We start from the raw sequence: 21,754 nt of genomic DNA on the forward strand, positions 1-21,754 counted from the left end.
CATGGTGGCTGGAGTATCTTCCAGTGCTTGTGCTTTGATGATAACTTTAAAACTGAGCATTGCTTCGAAAGAATGAAGGAGAAGGGCATTAAAAGAGAGCAGGAATTACAGACGGTGGAGATGAGATAAAGGAGGAAGGAATGAGCAAGCCATCGAATGAGAAAGGTGAATGTGGGAAAAAAGTAATGAAGATATGCAATTAAGAAAGGAAGAATGAGAGAAAAAAAGGAAATGAAAGTGGCCAAAATAGCAGGAATGGGAGAAAGGAAAAGCAAGTGAAAAGGAAATGAAATAGAGAAACAAGAGGAAATTTAAATGAGAAAGTATAAGCCAGGTTATTTGTAAATCATTAGAAACAGGCATCTGAATGGACAATGTTTCAGAACTTATACAATGATACACCAGTATTTACTGTGAGAATATCAGTGAGTATACCAGGATACTGTATTCAAGCTGGCTGGTCTTAGCTGGTACATAATGTGTATTTCTGGCTCTTGAACTTAGAAAGATGAAAGTCACTCCTGTAAATTAGCAACATTTAAAATAAAACTCATCTTTGTATTGACATAATATTGGCTGCTCCAAATGAGCAAATCTAGTAACAGCACGAAGCATTCCCATATGAGGTGTCAATCAATAAATTGCAGTATGTCCTCCTCATTTCCACATTGTCCCAATTATCGATCTTACAATATGAAATGCTCCTGTTACACTAAGAGGATATTATTATCATATCTTCACACTCATCCCTTGGAGAAAAGTCTGAAGTAGCAGTAGGATGCATAGGCTAATTAACATTCTGACAGACCATGTCGTGAATGTGTCTTCCAACTTTATACCAGACCATGTTATCACTGAGAGGATGGACAGGATTTTCTTGTGGATTTCGGGAACCCAACATTAGGATCAAATGAAGGTCCTGAACTTGCACTTCCTAGGAACCAGGCTAGTGGGAGTTATTTTCTTGGCCATGTTCACACTCGTTGTCCTATTAAGATGGGCACCCGACGCTGCTGGCCCAATCAGTATTTACTGCGAGAATATCAGTGAGCATACCAGGATACTGTATTAAAGCTTGCTGATCTTAGCTGGTACATAATGTGTATTTCTGGCTCTTGAACTTAGAAAGCTCCAGAGCCTTGGTAACCCTATCAGAAAAGTGGGTGCTGCTGTGGCAAGTCTGAGAACACAAGGAGGCCTCAAAATGGAAGCCGATGATCTGCTTCCTGGTCTGTCCATGGGAAACATTCCAGGCAGTAGGAATGGGTCCTACTGTTTCCCCCACACCCCCATTTTCCCAGTGTGCCACTCTTGCTCCACCATGGGCCTGGGATGTTCAGGCCAGTATCACAATATTTGGCTTTGCAGAACTGAGTCTGCAATATAAAACTGAAAGTGTCCGATTAAATCAATACCCTAAATAAATAGGTTCTATTTCCAGAGGAATTTTAAAAAATTGTTACATTGCTCTAATATTTTTCTAATTTATTTGCTTTTGTTTTCTTGGCACCAAATCTGGAACTTCTCAGATTACAAGAATTAGTACCAAGCCATTCAATGTATTTATCCAGTGATTTCCCAGGAAGTTGGCAGAGCGACAGTTTAAAGAGAAACTTTCCAAATAGATTTTAATTAATATCTTAATAATACTATAGCAAGGTTTTGTTATTCTTTCATTGGACATGGACCCCACTGGCTAGGCCAGCATTTATTGCCCATCCCTCATTGGCCTTGAGAAGATGGTGGTGAGCTGCCTTCTTGTACTGCTGCTGTCCATGGTGTGTCGGTACACCTACAGTGCTGTTCATAGAATCATAGAAACCCCACAGTGCAGAAGGAGGCCATTCGACCAATCGAGCCTGCACTGACAACAATCCCACCCAGGCCTTATCCCCATAACTCCGCATATTTGCCCTACTAGTCCCCCTGACACTAATAGGCAATTTAACATGGCCAATCAACCTAACCTGCACATCTTTGGACTGTGGGAGGAAACCAGGGCACCCAGAGATAACCCACACAGACACTGGGAGAACATGCAAACTTCACACAGTCACTCAAGGCCGGAATTGAACACAGGGGTCCCTGGCACTGTGAGGCAGCAGTGCTAACCACTGTGCCACCGTGCTGCCCCAGGGAGGGAGTCCTAGGATTTTGACCCAGTGGCAGTGAAGGAATAGTTCCAATTCTGGATGCTGTGTGGTTTGGAGAGGAATTTGCAGGTGGTGATGTTCCCATTTATTTGCTGTTCTTGTCCTTCTTGGTGGTAGAGTTCGTGGGTTTGGAAGGTGCTGTCAAGCCTTGGTGAGTTGTTGCAGTGCATCTTGTAGATGGTACACACTGCTGCCACTGTGCAATGGTGGTGGAGGGAGTGGATGTTGAAAGTGGTGGATGGATGCTAATGAAACAGATTGCTTTGTCCTGGATGGTGAGGAGCTTCTTGAATGTTGCTGGAGCTGCATTCATGCAGGTAAGTAGAAAGTATTCCATCACACTTCTCACTTGTGCCTTGTCATTGACGGACAGGTTTGGGGTGTCAGGAGGTGAGTTACTCTCTGTAGAATTTGCAACCTCTGGCCTGTTCTTGTAGCCACAGTATTTATATGCCTGGTCCAGTTCAGTTTCATGTCAATGGTCACCACCCCCCCCCCCACCCCCCCCACCCCCGGATGTTGATAATAGGGGATTTAGCAATGGTAATGCCATTGAATGTCATGGGAGATGGTTTGATTCTCACTTGTTGCAGATGGTCTTTGCCTGGCGATTGTGTGGTGCATATGTTATTTTCCGATTGTCAGCCCAAGCCTGGATTTTGTTCAGGTTTTGCTATATTTGGACATGGGCTGCATCAGTATCTGAGGAGTCACGAACATTGTGTTGAACGTTGTGCAATCGTCAACAATCTTCAGACATGCTGGAGGAAGGTAATTGAAGCAGCTGAAGATGGTTGAACCTTGGATATTACCCTGAGGAACACCTGCAGAAATATCCTGGGACATTGATAACTGGCTTCCAACAATCCCAACCTCTTCCTTTGTGCTGGGTATGACTCCAACCAGCAAAAAGATTCCCCCTGATTCTCACTGACTCCAGTTTTGCTAGGGCTCCTTGATGCCACATTTGCTCAAATGCTGCCTTGATGTCAAGGGCAGTCACTCTCACCTCACCTCTTGAGTTCAACTTGTTTGTTCATGATTGCACTAAGGCTCTAATGTGGTCAGGAATTGAGTGGTCCTGGAAGAACCCAAACTTTGCGTCAGTGAGCAGGTTATTGCTGAATAAGTGCCGCTTGATAGCACTGTCAAGGACACCTTCCATTACTTTGCTGATGATCAATAGTGGATAGATGGGGTGGTAATTGGCCGGGTGAGATTTGTCCTGTTTCTTATGTATAGGACATACCTAGGTAGATGCCAGTGTTGTAGCTGTACTAGAACAGCTTGGCTAAAGGCACAGTCAGCTCTGGAGCACAGGTCTTCAGTACATTTATTGGAATGCTATTGGGGCCCTGATGTTCGCTCTGACGAAGGATCATCCAGACTCGAAACATTGGCTCTATTCTTTCTTCACTGATGCCATCAGACCTGCTGAGATTTTCTATCATTTTCTCTTTTTGTTTCAGATTCCAGCATCCGCAGTATTTTGCTTTTATGTTGTTATTTAATCCTTGAAACCAGTTTCTTCCACAGGCAATGCACAAATTGCACTATTATGGACTTTACCCCAATCAAAAATCTAGATGATAATCAAAAAGGAAATTTATACGCACTAAATTTCTTCCTGCTACAGACCTCCAGGAATCTGAGAGTGAAAATTACATTGTTAGTCAGCCAGGACTAATTGCTTTCCATGGTCCCTGTTCCAGTCCCACAAGAACCACTGTGTTCCATATTATATTTAATCAGCTGTTCTTATCTCCATAACCTTCAGCTCAATCCCTGACCAGATTTCTGTCCACCAGCATACTTTGCACATATTATTCTCAGTTTCCTCTATTTCTTTTATTCAGTCTGTCCACTTTACTGGAAGGATCCTAACAAGATAATGAGATTACTGCCACTTTATTTTATTTTCTATTTTTTAATTGGTAGAATTGATACTATTGTGAGCATTGCCAAAAGGATTGAAGAAGAAAACTTAGTAGCGTTATTCAACACACCCACTATATTCAGAGAAAAATAATAACTTTGTTTCAGGATAAAAAGAAACGATTTTTTCAATTATCTGCATACAAACAGAGAGTGGTGGGAATCTGGAACTCACTGTCTGAAAGGAGGATAGAGGCAGGAACCCTCATAACTTTAAGAAGCATTTACATGAACATTTGAAACACGATAGTACACGAGGCTACGGACCAAGTGCTGGAAAATGGGATTAGAACAGATAGGTGTTCGATCGCTGGCACAGATACGATGGGCCGAAGGGCCTCTTTCTGTGCTGTAAGACTCTACGGGGTAAATTTTACTGTCTCAACCCACCACGGGATTTGGAGCAAATGAGGGGCGGACCATGGAAAGATCTGTTGACCTCGGGTGGGATTTTCAGTTTTGGGTGAGCGAGGCCAGAAAATCCGGCCCTATGACTCTGGGACAATCTGTCGCAAGAGATTCATAAGTAATGCATAAAAGATACAGAGGCTGAATTTTCCCAGCCCAGAGGAGCCAGATTGGGTTGTGAGTGGGGAAGTCCTGGAAATCAAGATTCATCCTGCCCACCAGCAGAAATAAGGTGAATGAAGATAATCTCTTCTAGTGTGTTGTTGATCGATCAATATTGGCCACAACACCATGTGAAGTGGTTTAATGGTCATTTAACTGTTGACGTAAAGATGGTGGTGGGTGGAATTCAGCAGGAACTAATAACACGGTGCTGCAGAATTAAAGTCTACTTCACTGTCAGGCTTCTTCCAAATTAGTTGATGGAGTTTTGGAGAGGTGGACTGATCTTTTACATTTCCATGAAGAGGTACAAAGCATCTCAAGAGCTTGGGAAGGTGAATGGCATCTTCAACCTCCTGGATATGGAATTATATAGAATCATGCCTGTGCTGACTCTTAGAGCTATTCATGGATGTCGAAATATCTGTGTACAGAGTCGGCTCTCTTGGATGGAGAAGATTCGAGGGAACTTTTTGAAAAAGAGGAGAGTTCTCCTGACGTCCTGACCAATATTTATCACGCAAAGACACCAAAAATAGAATATCTGCTCATTCATCTCCTTGCTGTTTTTTAAAAAAAGGTTTCTATAGTTCTTCAGTGGCTAGAGGAGTGAATTGGCACACCCTGAGGTTAAGAAAGATGCAATATAAACACAAATTCTTCTGCTTTTTCTATCAGTGGTGACATTATGGCTTTGAAACAGATGGTGATTATTCCATCAACATTTTTAGGAGCAATAGACCAATGAGTCACTGAATCATAACAGCATGTATTTATACAACATTATTAGTGTAAAAAAAACAAGGCGTTTCACAGAGGCAATAGATGCTGAGTCAATGGTGAAGATATTAGGAGTAGTGACCAAAAGTTTGGTCCCAAAATCTTGGTTTAAGGTGTGGTTTTAAGTGGAGTTTTAAAGCGGTTAGTGGAGGAAAGAGAGGTAGGTGGAGGAAGTTCCAAAGCATAGGCTGAGGTGACATTAGGAATGGCTGATAATGGAAAATTTGATGGCGTTTCAGAGATAAGATGGGAAGAGAGCATGAAGGGTTTCACAAAGATGAACATTTAAAATTTGAGCCACTGATTGGCTAGGCGCTAATGTAGGCCAGTAATGACAGAGGTGAGTAGCTCTTGATGCTGAAAGAACACAGGCAGCAATGTTATAAATTAGCTGAAGTTTATGGTAGGTGAAGGATGAAATGCCCAGTTTGATGGCATGAGAATTAAAGGCATGGATGAGGCTTTCTGTGGCAAATGGCATTAGATAGAGGCAGAGGCAGGTGATTTTCCAAAGTGAGAATAGAGTCTGACAAAACCTGAACTTCGTGTTGCTTAGGGGGCCTTAAGGCAGGCTGGTCCAATGTACTGCCTGTGGGACAAATGCAGCTCATGAACCAATTTATGCAGCTTCTGGAGTCAGTTTTCAAAATGCTGGTCAAACTTCTCATGGAGTTGCAGGCTATTCCTCTGCTGTATTTGCTGCTGATTGGCTCATTACTGAGCAGAAAATGAGAGAGATAGACAATCTGTGATCAGAGGAACAGTGAATACCAGCAGTGATTTCAGGGCCTGCAGAGTCAAGGGCCAGGGGGCCAAGGATTGGGAGCTGAGGGCTGGGGAGCGTAGGATGTAGAGCTGGAAAGCGGAAGACTAGGGAGTCATGGAACTGGCAGCCAGGGATCTGGAGCTGGAGCTGAGGGCCAGGGAGCCATGGAGTGGAGCAAGACCCAAGGAGCGGAGAGGCTGGGGAACTTGGTCCATGGAGCAGAGATCCACGCTGGCTGGAATGGGCTCACTGGCATCTCAATAAGTGAGTGATTAGAGATTCTATGGGAAAGAGAGTATGAAGAGGGAGACAGTGAGTGTGTGAGGGGGCTAGAGAATGTGAGAGGGGATGAGTGGGTTTAAGAGTGTGAGGGGAGAAGAGGCAGTGAGGGGACCGAGTGAGTCAGAGGGGTCAATGAGGAGGTGTGAGGGGCAGAGACTTTAGGGGGTGAGAATGTGAGGGGTGGAGTGGGGCGAGTGAAAGAAAGGCTGTGTGTGGGGGCAGAGTATCTCCATAAGTCTAGCTCACTCCTAGTCTCAGGGTTCTCATTCACCCACGCACACCATGATGCACTCTCATCCACTATCACAGGGGTGAGGGTTAGTGAGTAGGCACCCTGAGACTGGGAGTGAGCCAGGCTTCTGGAGACACTGCTACACTATTACACTCTAGACCCATCTTTATTTGTTACTTTTTTTGCTGAGGAAGTTGTTTCTTTTCTTTCCACAGTTTCTTTTTAATTCGCGTTTAATGTTGCATCAAACTTTCTGAAATTTTCTCATTGTCCCTTGAGTGTGAAAAATGTTGAAATTGCATCCCTCCCTCCCCCCGCCCTGGAAAGGTTGGGCAAGCCTGCTTCAAGGTGCAATCAGAATCAGTCTGGTTCAGACTAAGACAAGTGGGTGGGGTGAAGGACAAAGGACTGAAGAACCAGTTCAATACTCAACCAGCACTCTGATCTGGCTACAGGCATCCTTGTAATTTATAACATGGGGTGTCAAATATGCAGAGACATCATGAACTACAGGAGCAAAACATTATCACTTCATATGAAGGCTTCCCACTAACCCTTGAAAAGGCTCAGTGAAGTTGGATTTGTGGAGAATGTATGAATTATGGGACCACCTTGGGAATCAGACACCAACAGATAGAATCTAGAGTATTTGCTTTCATACAATGTGTATATTAGACTGAAACACTACTTGGATCTCCAAGCTACAAGTGACACAGAAACTGAGATGTTGCTATGGCTGAAGTCTCTGCCTGTGGCTTATCCTTCAATAGGTAACAGTTCCTGGAGAAGCTTAGCTTGTGCTGGCCATTATGGACAAGTGGCCACATCTTTAGCTGGGAGTATTTTGTGAATGTGCCAATGTTCCTACGGCAAAGCAAACACAGTAATGTGGCTGTGCTACTCGCATGTTTACCTATCTCAGGGATGCAATAACTCAAAGTCTGGTCTGGAACAATGTGTAGTAACGGAAGTCGCTAATGAGACCAAACAGAAGACATTGCTGATTGGGGCTGTGTCGATGTCCAGTCCTTACTGACATCATGTTAATGGATGTTATTTAGTGCTGAGAATGTTAGTGTTAAATCATTCATTTTCCATTGCTTAGAGGGCTATTTTTAAATTATTTTCCCTTCCTTTAATATCAGACTTCCACTGGTGCCAGCAATAGAAACCTATCCATTGATTAAATAACAGCCTGGTACCACACTCCTGATTCTGTGCTTTTCTACTCAAAGTGCCCTCCAGCACCATTGTCTGAAAACAGTCTACATTCTCATTCTTAAAAAGTATGCACTCCGCTCACATGGTATTGTTGTCACTCCAATCACACGTGTAGCTATGAAGTTTTACTGATATTTTAAAAGCAGCTTTAAGATTGTCAATGGCAGGCAAAGCAATGCTAAACTGTGTAACACCCTGATGGGATTTCTATCACTTAAATCACTTAATTTATCCAGTTACTGCAGAATGCAGAGGGCTCCTAGCAATCTATGAGCAACAAAAAAGAAAAAAATGGGCCCTGGCTAAACACTTGTACATGTGAACAAGACACAGACTTGCCGAATACTTTGAATTATTGTACCTCGGAAAATGAAAATATTGTTCCCCGAAGATAAAAATCATTGTTGAAAGTGAAAGGGAAAATTGTCCTCACTTTTGCTTTAGCTGTGTCTAAACATCGCATTTTGAAGTTAATATATCTTCCAATTTATGAAAGAAGCTCTCTGAAAATAGTCACGTTCTGGCACTTTTAAAACATTGCTGTAATCGGACCCCTTAAGTTTGCGAGGTGGAGCATCTTTCTCCAGATCTTTATAGCTCAGTCTGCGGTGAAAAGAGGTAAGACTTGCCTGCAGTAAGCACCTTGTAGTTCGCTCGGCACAGATCCGATTGCAGTCAGGTACAGCAAGGAGAGGTCGCTCAGTGTCGCTCACTGGCCAGATCACTCGTCGCTAGTGGCCAGTCTCACCCGCAGTCAGCTTGCTACCTGCGAGCTGGAGTTCAACACGAACGCTCAAGGGTGGAGCTGTCAGTGCCAGCCACAACCTTTGTCAGATTGAGTCTGAGAGTTCGTGTGGCACTTGTCGGGGGCGGGGGGGACGACGACTCCAGAACGCAAACAATTTCTCAAGCGAACTTGCAGCAGAAATGTAGCAACAATGAAAAACATCCACCCTACCCACGTAAGGTCAACTCATGTCAACCAAAGTGGACGGTCTACTGGAGCAGCTAACATAAGCGTTGTTTTTTTTAAACTAGAAATTACTGTAAGGGATCTGTAAGGGACTGAAGAAAAAACAAAGTAATAACATTGTAATTGACGAAGGGATTTGTTTTCTATTACTATAGCGTCTAAACCTCCTTAGCATAACACATCTCACTGAACGGTTTTTATTTAGGGCTTTTCACTATTTAATAACAATTAAATAGCCACCGAAAAATTCCAGAAAGTTCAGACAAAAAAAAATCCAATGTCAAACAAATGTAAAGAATGGATAACGGAATTAGCAGCGCAACAGTATCAAAATCCAGAACGAAACATATCTTTCAAATGTGAAGGTAACACTGTCAGTCGTGAACTGAAATGATACTGTGCCGTTTGTACTCTGATCACATGGAACAGAAGCTGGCAACGAAACTTCTTTGCAGGAGTCAGATAGCGCTTCAGACAAGAAGTATAAAGATTATACAATACAGCCACTGTTTTTGCTAATCTGAACGGAGTACTGAACTTAAAATTCTGTTTGGTTGAACAACCTTCGACTTAACATTTTGGCCTGACATTATTTGGCAACAGATGTGCGTTTGGCATGTGAATGTTCTGAAAGCTGAGTTCAGGAGCAATGGAAGATGAAAGCATCTAAAATGTCACATGGATACATTTGGTAAATTGATGTGAAATAATTGGATAAAAGCAAATTACTGCGGATGCTGGAATCTGAAACCAAAAGAGAAAATGCTGGAAAATCTCAGCAGGTCTGGCAGCATCTGTAAGGAGAGAAAAGAGCTTTGACAAAGGGTTATCTGGACTCGAAACGTCAGCTCTTTTCTCTCCTTACAGATGCTGTCAGACCTGCTGAGATTTTCCAACATCTTCTCTTTTGGGGTGTGAAATAATTGACGGCTGGGGTGAATTATAAGGAGAGGCTGGATGGACTGGGACTGTTTTCCTTGGAGGGTAGGGGGCTGAGGGGTGAGCTTATAGAGGTCTATAAAATAATGAGGGGCATAGATCAGCTAGATAGTCAACATCTTTTCCCAAAGATAGGGGAGTCTAAAACTAGAGGGCATAGGTTTAAGGTGAGAGGGGAGAGATACTAAAGGGTCAAGTGGGGCAATTTTTTCACACAGAGGGTAGTGGATGTCTGGAACAAGCTGTAGTAGTAGAGTAGAGTAGTAGTAGAGCCGAGTACAATTTTGTCTTTTGAAAAGCATTTAGGCAATTTCATGTGTCAGATGGGTATAGAGGGAATTGGCCAAATGCGGGCAATTGGGACTAGCTCAGTGGTTAAAAAAAGGGCTGCATGGACAAGTTGGGTCAAAGGGCCTGTTTCCATGCTGTAAACTTTTGTGACTCTACATGGGTGCACAGCGCTGAATTGATCTTGGCTTGTCATGTGGTGTGCTTAAGTCCAGATGCAGCAACTTCTGGATTTTTGTTTTGTTTAAAATGAATCATTATTCTTTATATTTATATCTTTTCTTCCTGAAAATATCTGGCATCGCACCATCATGACGACGAAGGTGAGAGAGAGTTTTTAGTAATTAAAAAAAAGTAGGCATGTGACATTCCAGTGCCACAGCAAAGTGGAGACCAGTGGCAGAAATAGAGAACTGTTGAAAAATAAACATCATTCTGATTTAACAACCACTTGCATTTATACAGTACCTTTAACATAGCAAGTTGTGGCCAGATGCCTCACAGGATGAAATAGTGGACAGGTGACAGCAATAGGTTTTGAGGGGCATCATTATGGAGGAAAGAGAGACGGACAGTGTTAGGGAGACGATCCCAGCATTTAGGACCTAGGTAACTGAAAGCATGGATTCCATTGATAAGTGATTAAAACTAGAGATGTGTAAGAGGCCAAAAGCAGAGCAGTGCAGAGATCTGGCCGGATTTAGGGCTGCAGGAGCTTAGAGATAGGAAAGGGTGAGGTGGATTTGAAAACAAATATGAGAATTTTGAAATTGTGACCTGGAGCCAATGTAAATCTCACTAACTGTCCTGGCTGGAGACAATACACACCTCTTTAACTTGTGCTTGGCTCTCTCTCCACTCACATTGTCTTTTAAGACTTGATTACCTGTAAAGACTCACATTCCAACCATTATCTTGTAAATTGAGTTTGTGTCTGTATATGCCCTGTTTGTGAACATAGGTCCTCACTCACCTGATGAAGGAGCGAGACTCCGAAAGCTTGTGCTATCAAATAAACTTGTTTGACTTTAACCTGGTGTTGTGAGACTTCTTACTGTGTCAATGTAAGGCAGCAAGCACAAGGGTAATGGGAATGAGTTAAGATATCAGCAGCAAAATTTTGGCAAAGCTCCAGTTTATGGAGGGTGAAGGGTGGAGTAATAACAATAGGTATAATTGCTTCTCGGCCTTTTGGCTAAGATCAAGTGTGGTCTGCTGATGCTACACTTGGTCGTGGCCATTGGGTTGCATTTAAGCTTCATTTTCATATGAAGCAATTTTTTAAAGTGGCATCTCGGCCTTTTGGCTAAGATGCAAATGAGATCAAGCCTTGGGGATGGAGATGTCTGCCTACTCCAATCAGCTTGGCTCATGTAGATCAGGCCCAAGACAGGGTAAAGGGTTGCATGCTCTGTCTTGTCAGCTTGGATCGGAAATGTCTCAACTTGTTGAGACTCTGAATTGGACTTGATTTGATTGAATTGGAAAAGTATTAAAAAAATAGGTATAATCTCTTCTTCCATTCCATATTTTCTATCAGCCACTAGAATGGTGCAATCATTAGAAGAAAAGGAGTGACAGCAATAACCAGTTAGTACAAGCTATGATGATGCAAGATGTTTTGAGTTCTTTACAATGAGCTGTTCTGAATGGCATGTGTACGTTAGTTACTACACTTATGATAGGATCACTGACAGTACACATGGCAGCTGTAAGTTTCTTGTTACAATTCTTTTGTAAAGTGTAAGGTGCTATGCATTGGGGGATGACACAGATACCTGTTAAGTCCTATTGAAGCAGCTAAGATTCGATGAGGAAAAGGATCTGCAAGACTAGGCAGAATGGATGAAGTGATAAGATCTGTAGTTATTCCACTCATGATTACTCACATTCATGTGCCTATTTTGCAAATATCTATTTGCACTTAATTTCTTGCCAATCTCCCTCGTAAATGCCGGAACAGGGAAATTGGTGTGAAGAAAAGGAACTCGGCCCAAACAATTGGAACTCAAGGAAAGCATCAAATTCCCAATCTCTATTCGTCTTTCAAGTTTGAGAATTGAAATTTCAAGCAATTTAGCCATCAGTCACACACCATCAGGCACAGCATTTTTTAAGAATGTGCAATCCTAGAAGCTTCTCCATTTTTAACGTAAATCCACAAAATGCATTCAAAGAAACTGAATTGACAGTGCAGGTTTCAGTGAGGATGCATTAGAAGATGCTCCAAAACAATCACAATATAACACCAGAGAAATTACTGTTCCTAAAATTGCTGTGCCTAAAATTCTGGGCTTGATTTTCAACCCATTGTTAACTTCAAGTGGTTGCATTTATTAATTATCGGTGTGAAATATAGTATTGGTTGAGCTGTCTTTTTCTATTGTTCTTTCCTGTTTCTTTTAAATGCTGAAATGCTTGTTCTATGTTCACTCTATATATATTTGTAACCCAGTAACTATAAGTTAACAGTACTGCAAGCATTTATTATTTCTACTTTCAGTCTTAAGTTTATTTATGAGTCACAAGTAGACTTACATTAATACTGCAAAGAAGTTACAGTAAAAATCCCTTAGTCACCTATTCAGGTACACTGAAGGAGAATTTAGCATGGCCAAAGCACCTAATCAGCCCGTCTTTCAGACTGTGGGAGGAAACAGGAGCACCCAGAGGAAACCCACACAGACACGGGGAGAATGTGCAGAGTCCACACAGGCAGTGACTCAAACTGGGAATTGAACCAGGGATCCTGGCACTGTGAAGCAGCAGTGCTAACCACTAAGTCACCATGCCACCCAGAAAATACTACAAGCAGAGCACAAAGACTTAGTGCAGATTTCAGTATGAATTGAGTTATTTTGATAATATAGTAAGAATGCCATGTTGATTGGGTCATTCATAGCTTGTTTTCTGACAATTGCTTCAGTCAGCCAGCATTCTTGAAATATTTTGGTAATATTCAACAATGAATTTCATTCATTCCTTGCAGGTCAATTTAAGGGTCCAAATGTATGTTTTCATCCATTTAAACATATTTAAATACATTTTCTCCGCCTCTCTTTGGATTTTCCCAGACTATTTACCACTCCAAGCCAAAAAAGTGAAGCAGTGACCTGTTCACAACCTTGTATCCTACTGCCCTGTGACATTACGTGCTGCAGCACTACATACTAAACCACCAAGTTACACAATATTTCAAAATGAAATAAATCAGGTTTTTCATAAAATTAACCACATTTTGTGGAATTTTGTCATCAAGGATATTTATAAATATTAGTGGGAATTAAATGGGTAATTTATTACCTTTAATTTTCTGCTGGGTATTCATACATCATATTTAATTTTTATCCATTATGCGACATCTGTGCTCAACTTGGAAGAGCTGTTGTGACATATTTGAAAGTTGGGTAATAAAAGTGACAGGCATGAGGGGTAATGATTCGTGTCTTAATCTGTAACATTTCAATATAAAATTACCATTTTGGGCATGTGATTAGTAGGAAATGTATTATGCATATTATAAATGTAATATTTCATTCAGTTTGTTGAACTTGTACAAGACGTTGGTGTCCACAGTTGGAATATAGTTAATGGCACTGTATGGTGTGATTGATAATTGTTAACTATCTTCAAGAAGAGAGATAAATCATATTGTGGAAACTATCTATGTGTATTCCTCTTGTCTATACCAGGGAAAATCCTGACATGCATCCTGATGAATTTCCTGCTTCTTGTGGCTTAGGAAATCCTCTCAGAAACAGTGTGTGGTGTTAGACCTCCCAGAGGAGCCTCCGGCATGGATGTCTTTGTTGCCAGACAAATCCAGAAAAAATGTTGAGAACAACATCAGGTTCTCTTTGTTGCATCCATCGACCTGACCAAAGCATTTGACTCAGTAAATTGTGAGGATCTGTTCATTTTATTCCCAAGATTTGGATGTCCAAGAAACTTCTTCACAATCCTGCAGTTGCTGCATAATAATATGACTGCAACTGTCTAGAGTAGGAGATCGGAAACAGATGCCTCAAAATCCAGGCCAAGGTCAAGCAAGGCTGTGTGATAGCCACCATCCTATTCACAATCTACCTAACAGTGGGTATTCACCCCATCAAAAATTAACTGCCCTCTGGTATTAAATACCATCTCATGGAAAACTCTTTCACTTCAGTCGCCTCGGTACCATAACTGAACTGACTACCATAACATACATGACCTACAGTTTGCAGATGACTGCTGTGTTGCTCCCCACTCTGCACCAGATTTACAAGCCACTCTCCATCTTTTTAATTCTTCATATAAGAAACTCGGCCTTGAATGACGCCAAAACTAAACTCCGATATCAATCCACACCAATCAACCAACTATTCCACCTCCCATATATGTTAAAGGAGAAACTCTGGAATATGTTAAGCACTTCCTCTACCTTGGAAGCTCTAAAAAGGCCACCACTGAGGAGGAAATCCAATATTAGATCCGCTGTGCCAGCTCAGCCTTCTGCAAACTGCAGTTTTAAGTTTATTTATTTGTGTCAAGTAGGCTTACATTAACGCTGCAATGAAGTTACTGTGAAAATCCCCTAGTCACCACACTCCGACACCTGTTCGGGTACACTGAGGGAGAATTTAGCATGGCCAATTCACCTAATCAGCACGTCTTTTGGACTGTGGGAGGAAACTGGAGCAGCTAGAGGAAACCTACGCAGACACGGGGAGAATATGTCGACTCAGCAGAGACAGTGACCCAAGCTGGGAATTGAACCCGAGACCTTGGCTCTGTGAGGCAGCGGTGCTAACTGCTGTGCCACTGTGCCACCCTGTTACAGACACAGGTGCTGACAACAAAGACCTCCACAAGTCAACAGAATTTCTAATGTACAGTTATCATTACCGTACTCATGTACTGCAGTTGGACCTGGACTGTGGATCAGCAATATTTGCACTGGAGAAATTCCATCACCAATGCCACCAACGCATCCTTCGGATTTGACTTGAACCTTGACTTGAATCCAGCTCCACAAGCATTCAGGCAAAACTCAAATCTAATGGGTTCCATTTAATGAATATTAAACACCCAGTGCTTGAAGGCAACGAGGTGAACAGATGCTGGATGTTGCTTTGTTAATTATATTCCATAGTATATAAAGAAGAGTCAGCCACCATTTACTGCTCGGTGTGTTGGAGGAAAATTAGGTGGGAGAGTTTGTTTTGGTTCAACAGGCTTGGAAACAATCCTGAATAAAGTAAAGACTAGCACTGGATTCATTCTTCTATAATATGCCTTTATTGTTGTTAACACTACCAAAAACAATTTCACTGGACTGGACATTATGGTCAGGTGACTGAAAAAGTCTCCCCATCAGATGTTGTTTTTTTAAAACTCTCAAATGGCCAATATTGTAGGAAAGGCAAAGGAACAGCTTCAAAGACACTCTCTGAAGTTCCCCCTGAATAACTGACAATAACTGAGAGGAGTTTTGCTACCAATCATTCATAACGGCAACAACTTTTCCATCAAATGGTGTCATGCTTTGAGTCACAATGTCTGAATGATGAGGTAGGGTGCTGGTTGAGAAGGAAAGAAAAGCAAGCAAATCCTGCTCTCCTGATCCTACTATCTTGTGGGGTAGTCTTCCCTATATAATTACAAGATCAATGGGTTGAAAATTGGCCTGTTCAGTCAAATGAAGATGACCCATGGCCCTGAGTAGATTTCATCCTCAAATCTAGAGATAGCTGTTGATTGGATGAGGAGGACATTTCTCCAGTTAAGTTTAGCATTGACAGAAGCCATTGCTTTTGATCTCTGCATCAAATTCTGTTTCCTAACTACCCTCTCCATGCCTCTCCCTGGCAGCAGTCTTGGCTTGAACCAATCTGTTCACAATGTATTCGTTGCACTTGACCCTGAGATGAACCTCCACTCACATGTTACATCATCACTAAGACTGCCTAATTCCACCTCCATAACATTGTTTGACCTCATCTGCTGCAGCTCATCTGCTGCAAAAACCCTCATTCATGCTGTTGTTACCTCTAGACTTGACTATTCCAATGCACTCCTGGCCTGCAATCAACCCTCTGCAAACATCAGGTCATCCAAAACACTACTGCCTGTGCTTAACTCTCAGCAAGTCCCATTCACCTATCACCCCTGCGCTCTATATTGATTCCCAGTCAAGCAATGTTTTGATTTCAAAATTCTCTGAATTGCTTTGAAATCCCTCAATGGCCTTGTGCCTCCCTCACTATGTGAGCCCCATCAGACCCACAAACCTCCAAGATATCTATGCTGCTCTAATTCTGAACACTTGAAAATCCCCAATTTTAATCACTCCAACATTTATGGCATTTCTTCTGTTGCCTAGGCCCCAACCTCTATCTCTACCTCACTATACTTTTTAAAGGTGCACCTTGTTGACCATGCTTTTGGTAATCTGATCTAAGAACTCCTTGTCTGAACTTGGTGTTGTGGTATGTTTTATAAAGCTCCAATAAGGTACTATATAAATATAAGTTGTATCCTTTACCAATATTAAAACTGAATGCACACAGTGAAATGGCATGCAACATGCACCAGGAGCCATCCACCTGGTATTTGGCAGTGCTGAGAAGGAAAGTTGGGTTTAGCTTTATTTGTGAACTGTCCTATGCTTTGGCAGCAATAGGAATAGTGTTAGGGTTTGGCAGAAATCCTGGATTTGACAGCTAATGGGTTTGGGAGAATTGAGGAACAGCATTAAAGGAAGAGAAGGGGACCAAGGATGGATCCTGATGGATTCCATGTTTGACATTGGGAAGTGGGAAGAGAAGCCATTGCTGAAAACACTCTGGCAATCGATAAGATTCCCTAAACTAAGGGTATCTGGTTTATCCAGTCAGGATCCTGGTGAAGCCAGAAATACAACTTTTATCTCACCAATGATTTAAATTTAAAACAAAATTATACAAGCGGGTTTAAGTTGGACCTTTGCTGAGATGCTTCTCTCTCTGATTTTCAATTACTGTCCCCTGTTTTTCAGACGAGATGTGAAGATGCCGGCATTGGACTGGGGTAAACACAGTAAGAAGTCTCACAACACCAGGTTAAAGTCCAACAGGTTTATCTGCTAGCAAAAGCCACTAGCTTTCGGAGCGCTGCTCCTTCATCAGGTAAGTAGGAGTTATGTTGTGAGACTTCCTACTGTGTTTCAGACGAGAAACAGGCAGCTGGCAATTTAAAATTTTCTTGAGGTAAAAGCAAAATACTGCGGATGCTGGAATCTGAAATATGATTTAAAATTGTCCCCTTTTTTACCTGGGTTTAGAAGATTGCCTACGTTCCCAGCCTAAATCAGGTATGATTAGAATTGTAAGTTTTAAAAAGTTTGCTTTTACTATCCAACTTGCTTTTGCAAGAAAATAACACAAACTATGCAACTGGAAGCTGATGTTTTTACTTTCTCTTTGGAAGGTGTATAGTTGAGGTCTGATTAGAATCCAGACACCCTCTTGTTAATTGGATTTCATTTTTAAAATCCATTCATGGGATCTGGGTATCGCTGCTAGGCCAGCATTTATTGCCCAGCCCTAAATGCCCTTGACGGGTGATGAGCTGCCATCTTGAACTGTTGCAGTCCCTGAGGTGTAGGTCCACTCAGTGTACTCTTGGGGAAGGAGTTCAAGGGTTCCTGGCAACAGCAATCTATTTCCAAGTCAGGATAGTCAGAGGCTTGGAAGGGAATCTTCAAGAGATGATGTTCCCATGAATCTGCTGTGATTGTCCTTCTAGGTGTTAATGGTTTTGGATTTGGAAGGTGCTGACTAAGGAACTTTGGTGAGTTCCTGCAGTTCAACTTGTAGATAGTAAACACTGTTTTGCTGTGTGTCAGTAGTGGAGGGAGTGAAAGTTTGTGAATGGGTTGCCAATTAAGCAGGCTGCTTTGTCCTCAATAGCGTCGATCCCCTTGAGTGTTGTTGGAGTTGCAAGAGAGCTGGGGAATATTCCATCACATTGCTGATTTGTGGATAGTAGTTAGGCTTTTGAAAGTCAGGAGTGGAGATACTCACTGCAGGGTTCCTAGTCTCTGACTTATTCTTGTACAGTAGTTATATGGCTAGTCCAGTTATGTTTCTGATCAATGGTAACCCTCAAGGTGTTGATAGTGTGGAATTAGCAATGGTCATGCCATTGAATGTTAAGGAGCAATGGTTAGATTCTCTCTTATTGGAGATGGTCGTTGCCTGCTGCTTGTATCGCATAAATGTTTCTTGCCACTTGTCAGCCCAGTACTGACTGGTACTTAAATCTTAGTCAATAAACATCTTGGCCGGGAGTTTCTGGCGGTGCTCACCCCAAGACTGGAAAATCCCCCTCGAGGTCAATGGACGTTTGCATGGTCCTGTCCCGCCCGCTATGATTCCCATAGTGGGCAGGACGGGAAAATTCCACCCGATGTGTCAATACTGAGTGAATGTCAGATTGGTCGTTGTTGTTAAATGCGATGGTTATGTTTCTGTATCTTGCAATACACAAACCACAGAATGTGAATATCAACACAGTGGGTGGAACAAGAATCTTGATACAGTATTTGGACTCTGGCTACGCCTATTACCTCCCACACACATAGCTGTAAGATCATGCCTTATTTAGTATTAGTATCATGTATTATTTATAGAGTTTCTTGTGTATTTGGAAGTAAACATTTTATAATTAAGGAAATCAATATTTTATGACAGGTTTTAGGAATTTTAGGAATCATTTTATAAGTGCAATTGTTCTTAGCTACAAGACATGCTCATACATTGCTGGTGTAGTCAATGATGGTCATTGCACAGAATAGAGATTTGTGACTTATGTACACTGCAGCAGGTTGGATCTGGTTCTAATCAGCGGTAATTTCAAAACAAAGAATTAGAATCTACATTACATTACTACACTTATGTTGACATGTCTCAAAACTCTTCACGTACAACAAATTATTCCTTTTTAAAAAATATCCATTTACGGGATGTAAGCGTTGCTGGTTAGGCCAACATTCCTTACCCACCCCTAGTTGCTCGTGAGAAGGTGGTGGTGAGCTGCGTTCTTGAACCACTACATTCCATGCGATGTAGGTATACACACAGTGCTGTTATTAAGGAATTACCAGGATTTTGACCAGGTGACAGTGAAGGACGGCGATATATTTCCAAGTCAGGATAGTGAGTGACTTGGAGTTGAATCACCAGATGATGGTGTTCCCGTGTGTCTGCTGCCCTTGTCCTTGTAGATAGTAGCAATTGTGGTTTTGGAAGATGATGCGCATCAATTGGACACGAGGCACAAAGCTTTGGTAAAAGAAGGCTTTTATTAACTAACAATGGAACTATCAGAACTTTAACACACTATCCCAGACTGAAGAGGTCCCGCCCGAGCAGGGGGTCTTATACCTCTCCCAGGAGGCGGAGTCCGACTGGGATGTGCCACAACAGTTACAACCACAGGTGTATCAATCCCACCCTAGCCCAACAACAACATTAGAACAACCCAACGACAACATTAGAACAATCCCACAGTGGGAACCAACGATGGTTCACCACATTCACCCCTCCTTTGAGAACAAAGGCCGGTGGGGTACGAAAACAGACTAAAATGTCAACAGATTATAAGTTCAGACGGTCTGGAGGACCGCACCGTCGTTGTGACCTCCTCAATACCGGCGGTGACACCGGAGTAGGTGCTTGCGGTGGCGTTCTCCCCAAAACAGCGTCCAGCTGTTCTCCCACGGACTCACAGGCCGGTTGACCCTGATGAAACGGTAGTGCAGGGGATCCTGATACATTCTGCGTTGGCGACGACCTTCGGGGCTCAGGCAAGCTGTGCATTGGAGTAAAACTGTTAAGCATTGGTCCCGATGCTGTCCGCGCCACGTCCGGGGGAGAAATAAGGGATAAGGGATTCGTCACTGGGGGTATGGGAACGACAGGAGTTGCTACGTCCCCTGCGGGCGCCAGGTCTCGGACCGAGACTGTGTCCTCTCGCCCGTCAGGATATGCCACATAGGCATACTGAGGGTTGGCGTGGAGGAGGTGGACCTGTTCAACCAAGGGGTCGGACTTGCGGGCCCTTACATGTTGCCGCAGGAGGACGGGTCCTGGGTACGTCAACCAGGCTGGTAAAGATATCCCCGAGGACGACTTCCGAGGGAATGAGAATATCCTCTCGTGGGGAGTAGCATTGGTTGCTGTACAAAGGAGGGAGCGAATGGAGTGAAGCGCATCAGGGAGGACCTCCTGCCAATGGGAGACTGGAAGGCCTTTGGACTTCAGCGCCAATAGGACAGCCTTCCAGACTGTAGCATTCTCTCGTTCCACCTGTCCATTACCCCTAGGGTTGTAACTCGTGATCCTACTAGAGGCAATCCCGTATGAGAGCAGGAATTGCCTCAAGTCATTACTCATGAACGACGAGCCCCTGTCGCTATGGATATAGCTGGGGTACCCGAACAGGGTAAAAAGATCACGGAATGCCTTGATCACCGTGGCAGCCGACGTGTCCGCGCAGGGGACAACAAACGGGAACCGGGAGTACTCATCTATTATGTTCAGAAAGTACACGTTCCGATCTGTTGAGGGAAGGGGGCCCTTAAAATCCACACTCAGCCTCTCGAAGGAGCGAGTGGCCTTGACCAAATGTGCCCGGTCAGGTCGGTAAAAGTGCGGTTTGCATTCCGCGCAAATCCGACAGCTCCTTGTCACCGACCTGACGTCCTCCACCGAGTAAGGCAGGTTGCGGGCTTTGACAAAGTGGTAGAGCTGAGTGACCCCAGGATGGCACACGTCATTATGGAGGGCGTTCAAGCGATCCTCCTGCGTAGTAGCGCATGTTCCGCGCGAGAGGGCATCCGAGGGCTCATTGAGTTTCCCTGGACGATACATGATATCGTAGTTATAGGTGGAGAGTTCAATTCTCCACCGCAAGATGTTATCATTCTTGATCTTGCCCCTCTGCGTGTTGTTGAACATGAACGCCACGGACCGCTGGTTCGTGATCAGGGTGAACCGTTTTCCCGCCAGGTAATGGCGCCAGTGTCTGACGGCCTCCACAATGGCCTGGGCCTCCTTTTCCACCGCTGAATGCCGAATTTCGGGGCCTTGGAGGGTGCGGGAAAAAAACGCGACGGGCCTGCCCGCCTGGTTTAGTGTGGCGGCCAGGGCGAAATCAGATGCATCGCTTTCTACCTGAAAGGGATGGATTCGTCTACCGCGTGCATCGTGGCTTTTGCGATGTCGTGTTTCAATTCCTTGAAGGCCAATTGGGCCTCTGGCGTGAGTGGAAAAGTCGTGGACTTAATAAGCGGACGGGCTTTGTCCGCGTAGTTGGGGACCCACTGCGCATAATAGGAGAAGAAGCCTAGGCATCTTCTCAGTGCTTTTGCGCTAGCGGGCAAGGGATGTTCAGCAAGGGGGCGCATACGGTCTGGATCAGGGCCAATGACCCCGTTTTCCACCACGTATCCCAGGATGGCTAACCGGCGCGTACGGAATACACACTTCTCCCTGTTGTAGGTCAAATTCAGGCGAGATGCAGTGCGTAAAAAATTCAGGAGATTTGTGTCATGGTCCTGCTGATCACGGCCGCAGATGGTGACATTATCC

The sequence above is a fragment of the Mustelus asterias genome, chromosome 20 (assembly GCF_964213995.1).
Source record: "Mustelus asterias chromosome 20, sMusAst1.hap1.1, whole genome shotgun sequence".
Classification (NCBI taxonomy): domain Eukaryota; kingdom Metazoa; phylum Chordata; class Chondrichthyes; order Carcharhiniformes; family Triakidae; genus Mustelus; species Mustelus asterias.